Genomic DNA, 5,867 nt, shown 5'->3' with positions numbered 1-5,867 from the left:
TTATCTGTGACACCAGATGCTGGGAGTATTTCAAAGATATGTTGGAGGGGCTAGGATGCCAGCATTACCTTGGTTGTCCATGGGTATCTCTTATCCTTCATGAACAGCTCTAAAAAGCAAAGTCCTTATTTCCAGGGCTGGGCTGTCCTTCTGGTGCTTGTGATGAGGTGGTGTCCTTTAGTTTGCTTTACTTAAACGTGAACAATACTAAAGCCTCCAGTAAAATTCCACTGCCTCATTACGCTGCAGTGTATAATGTGAACTAGTATATGTTAACAAAGTTAATATGCTTTCATACTATAAAGACTGATTGATAAAATAGTTAGGGAAGGAAATTTTCATAACAGTTTTGGGTAGATCCTTGTAAAATAGAGGTTTCTAAAGAAACAGAAAAATAATTCTAGCTAAAAATAGTCCTGTTTTCCCCTAAAATTATTCTCAGTAATTGTTAAAAGATTTGAATCTTTAAGAAACACCTATTCATCCTGAGGCAAAGAGCATGCTTGTGAAATCTCAGATCAGATTCAATTTAGCCAAAATTACAAGAGAGTGAGAACAGAGGCTCTGTGTATATAAAGTGAGGAAAGATTTACCAGGGTGTAAAAGGGTCTCAGTCATTAAAAAATTAGATGAAGAACATGGCTGAATTTTTCTTTAATAAAAAGTAAGTCTTCAAGATTTTAGTTGTTTTTCTGTAACTTCAAATTTATAGAGGTAGTACTTAAATAACACTAGTAAGAAGAAGCTTTTTGTTTGGGTTGGAGAAGAATTGTGTGTGTAAATATGGCTACGCTTACATTTTATGTCACTTCTGTTTAGACTTCTCAGGTAATGAATGCACTGACTCAGAACTGGCGTCTTACTTAATGGGTTGTAATAATGGAAGAACAGCTATTTCGCCTTTTGCATGCTTGCCTGGAAATGAAAATAATTGCTTATGCAGCCATTATAAGCTCATGCAGAAAGTGTCAATGCTGTAAGTATGTAATTAAAAGGCTTATAAGGACACATTTAGTATCCAGGATGGATATATTTCAGAGAATGCACATGAAATTCTATAGATTGTGTCTTATTACTGGTTTTGAGGATATTAATGTGCTTCACAAACATGTAGGGAATCTAATTTCAAAACAGCCACATGTGAAAGGCATTCTTATTTTACGAAGAACACTTTTCTATTTAACATCAAATTCTTCGTCTCTCCTTTTACAGCCACATGCAATTTAGTGATGATCAACAGATTTTATACCTGGAAAAGTTTGTTTCATGCTCTTAAATTTGATAGCATATATCAGATTTACTTTTCTAGGAAAATACTTGGTCTAACCAGTAGCAGGGCTGAGCGTGTGTCCCCATCAGGTATACAAACACACACATGGATACAACACTCAGTGGCTGATCAGGAAGAAGGCCCTTTAGTGGGAAATAGTATAATGCAGATCCCACCAGTAGCTGGGCCTGTGCACTTGGGCTATCCAGTGACTGGCCATGGATCCTGGCTCTCCCCAGTTGCCTCCTGCACAGGCACTCATGTGCACATGGAAACAGGTCTCTCAGTTGAGCCTGAGACCTTATGGGCTTGCCAGAATTTGGCCTGGACACCCTGGTGGCCAGCTCCTCCAGGGGTGTTACCCATAGAGATATGCATACCTGGCTCCCAGGCCACTTCACCTGCTTGCTGGCAGGTTTGGCTTGATAGTCACTAGGGATTGCACACTGACTTACATACCCTCACTCACTCCTGTTTCTGGTTCCACAGACACATGGACCCCTGTGACCCATGGTCTGACAGCAGTTGCTGGCACTCAGACCTCCATACACACACATGCACACACATGTCCCTCACCCAGGAAGGTGGTTAGAAATGGAGTTTAATGAGCAGACAGGACAGCCTGTGCTGCTTAGCTGCAGGTGCATGGCTAGACAAGCATTTTGCCCAGCAACCTGTTTACATGCGGTCAGCCTCTTTCTTCCTTATCCCTCTGTTTTGCCATGCTTCTTCACCCCCCCAAACCACCTTGATACCTCCCTCCTCCAGAGCAAAACCACTGTTGGGATCCTATTCTAGTGCCTTACTTACCATTGTGCTAGAAAGCAAACCCACTTCAGAAATCTCACATAAATGGGTAAATCATTATGAGCAGATGCAGATCCCTAGAGTCTGGGAGAGACTTGTTCTTTATTCCTATAAACTGAATAGAAATGTATCAAAATCTAGCTGATCTTAAGAAATGGAGCTGAAATATTTGGAGAGCCCTCTATGATGAGTAGTTTCAGGAAAAAATGACAAGATGCACATGACTGGGGTTTTACCATTTAGAAAGTTCAATGAGAAAATGCAGAGTAAAAATACTAATAAAAATGACTGGGTAACCCTGGATAGTTCCTAATTTAAAACTTTAGCTTGTTGATAATAACTCTATCTTAACGCTAAGCAAAGAATTTTTCTTCTACATAAAAACATGTACACATTTAATCTTTTCCTTTCATTTTCCAGCATTTCTTTAAGTGACTTCTGAGAAATGTGGTCAAAGTTCTATGGCTGTAGTTAGACCAGACAAGCAGAGGGTTCCTTATGGTATGGCCTTTGTACTTGCTATTGTTTGAAAAGTAATCATAGCATTACCACATTTCTTATCACTACTTTCTGTACTTTGTGTTGGTACAGTAAGGTTAATGAAAGAAATTAAAATATTCACATATTTAGTTCAATCTTTGGGTTAAAAATTTCTCCCATTCAGACATGTACTAGTCTTTACACCATCTGTATTGAATTTAGGACTAGATTCCAAAAACAGTTGAGGCACAACTTATGCAAAATTTGAATTTATGCATTTATTTTAAAGGAGACAGCTTAGCTTAGTGTCACAGAAACACTAGGCCGACAGTGATATGTTTCGAAAGTCGATTTTCTTTAATGATATCAAAATGCAATGGTCAAATTGAACAGGAATGTTATGTGATACTGAGATATAACAGCCAGATTGAACAGGAATACTAGGTTGTAAACACTGTGACAAACAACTTCTTTACAGGTTCAGGATGTCAGTTGGGAACTATCACTACACAAACTGTAACCAAATCTAAGTTTAGAATGATGACTCAAAATGCGCATATCACTCACTGATAAGGCGAGGCACTCAATCCCGGGAAGTTTCCTTAGACGGTGTCCTGATCTAAGGGGAGAGTCTGCGACTGCAGACCCGCTGCTCTGAGGAAGGCTGGCTCCAAGGGGTCTTCTGGTGGGCTCCATTTATACCCTAGGTCGGATCGGGGCTTGTGGTCATATATGGTCGGGGGTCTAGAGACTTGTCTTGACGGAGGTGTTTTGTTGGATGAGGTGCTCCTGGTGGGCTCAGCTAGCTGGGGTATGTGACTTGTGTCACTCTGTGTAGTGACTCCAGTCGCCAAGCAGGCTGGGTGGCTGGAATCCCAAACTGCAGCTTCTAGTTTAACCCTTTCCATGCAGCAATCGAGAAGTTTTGGTCTTTATTAGGGTGGGTGTACCTGCCACACTTAGCTTAAGATAGGCAGCTCCTGACAGCTTCAAGTAAGTGTTGTGGAATTTTTATTGTACCACTTAAATACACATTTGTGCTTAAGTATAAAGTGATTTAGTGGACAATGCATTGGACAGAGTCCTACTGCCGTTAGTGGCTCTACAGGGAATCTGCAAAAATGTGGCATGAGCTGATTCCTTATACACACTTGTGCCAACACCAGTCATATAATTACAAATCAATACTGTAGCATTTCTCATTTTATCAACAAGGGAATTTGTTCTCCCTTATATAGAGTCGTTCATCTCTGGCATTCCTGTTTCTATTGTTTGACGTGGTTCTGGAGTTAGACCTTGTACTGCGGGATGAGGTCATTCCTCGGTCTCCAATTATGATTGCTGAGCAGTTACAGTTTGATTTTCCCCTTTGTAAGATGTCTCAAGTTAAAATTTTTGCAGCTGTTTTCCTACACTAGATGGTTACTGCCACCTGCTCAATGATTTTAGGCATTCTGATTCACGCTCGAAAGAATGGCTGTCTTGGATACTCATCTCAAGCACTTATCTCTACCCCTTCCCTATTTGCCTCATCCATTATGTAGAGAGATCTAGAAGTGTGGTGGGTTGACCTTGGCCAACTGCCAGATGCTCACCCAGCTCTTCTCTCACTCCCCTCTTTCAACAGGAGGGGGGGAGAAAATAGGATGGAAGAGCTTGCGGTCAAGACAAAGACAGAGAGACTGCTTACCAGTTACTGTCACAGGCAAACCAGACTCGACCTGGGGAAAAGTAATTAATTTATTGCCAATTAAAATAGATTTTGGCAGTGAGAAACAAACAAACAAAATATTTAAACAATACCTTTCCCCCACCCTCCCCTTTCTCGGGTCAACTTCACTCCTTCATTCTTGATTCTTCTATCCCTCCCCATCCCCTGAGTGGTACAGGGGGGATGAGGGTTGGGGGGGGGGGTAGTCAGGACGTAGCAGTTTTTCTTGACACTTTACCCCATCTCCAGTGTGAGTCCTTCAGGATAAACCTGCTCCAAGGTGAGTTTTCCACAGGCTGTGGTTCTTTCAGGGCATATCCACCTGCTCCAGCATAGGGTCCTCCGTAGGGGCACCTGACCTTGGTGTTTGCACTCTTATTTTTTTTTCTTTTCCTTTCCTGCCTCCTCACTCCTCTGCCTGAGGGGTGTTTTTGCTCTTTCTTAAATATGTTTCCATGGAGGTGGCACCAGCTTCCTCAGGCAAGTGTCTGATCTGCCTTTTACTCAGGTGAACAGCAGACCTAAAATACACTTTTCTGAACCAAAATGCATCATCCAAAGGGATGGAGAATTGAATCTAAAGGTCTGTCTTCAGGACCTAATTAAAAGTTATATTAAAAATTTGTTGAAGCATTGGGCTAAAGATCATCTCACATTTAATTTGAGGAAAGGAGATGATAGTTCCAAGTATTTCCCACATGGTTACCTACCAAAGAAAAAGGAAGTGTGCTGAGAGGAGGGAGCAGGGGCTTATCTTGGCTAGCCAAAGAAAACAATTTTGATATGCTGGAGCACTGTGGGCGTGTCACTGTACTGTGAAAGATACCATTCTCCTGAGTTTCTGGAATCTTTGTACAGGTCTCAAAGGAAATGTGGGATGTGGAAAAGACCTCTGATCTTCTTACATGGCAAGTGTTAATGTGTCAGCTGTCCACCAGGGAGGCTGCCAAAAACGTACCTGGATCCATGAGGATCCAGCAGTTTTCTGTGCTGTATCCTGCACGAGTATCTGATCTAAAGAGGAGCTGGGCTTTTCACTTCTCGCCAAGACAATTCGATATGTAAACTCTGTTTTCCTAAATGTTGTTTCAACAGTATTCGGGTACCCAGGTTCCCTTGCGAATCAAGGCTTCGCTATTTTAAACCAAGTGATAGGCATCTGGTGCTGTTCCTGCTAAAGGATTTGCGGGAAATGCTAAAAAGTTGTGTAAAGTGTATCTCTCAGTTTATTTTTACGTGCAATGTCCTACTTTAAGAAAGCAGGCTGGTAGAAGAATAGATTGTGGTGAATAAAGGGACAGAAATAGGAATGAATATTTCCTGCACTGTGTATGCGACCTGCATTAACAAAATTCTTAAGCAATGCAGGCACTGCATGGCTCTTGGACCGTTAGCTGGAGCATGGACCCCCCTGACTTTAATGGAAGGAAGGAAATACTGGTGATACTTTGCAGTGCCGTGTTCACGGACGCAGTTCTACCGGCAACTCGGAAATGAAACCTGAACGTGGTGGCTGGCCTCCAGAAATGGAAACCGAAAGCTGGTGGGACGGGCGGCGGCGGGGCCCGACCGCGGGGCCGCCCGCCGGCGGCGCCTTAA

The sequence above is a fragment of the Haliaeetus leucocephalus genome, unplaced genomic scaffold (assembly GCF_000737465.1).
Source record: "Haliaeetus leucocephalus isolate CR32 unplaced genomic scaffold, Haliaeetus_leucocephalus-4.0 Scaffold284, whole genome shotgun sequence".
NCBI classification, from domain to species: domain Eukaryota; kingdom Metazoa; phylum Chordata; class Aves; order Accipitriformes; family Accipitridae; genus Haliaeetus; species Haliaeetus leucocephalus.
Note: the sequence above shows the minus strand (reverse complement) of the source record.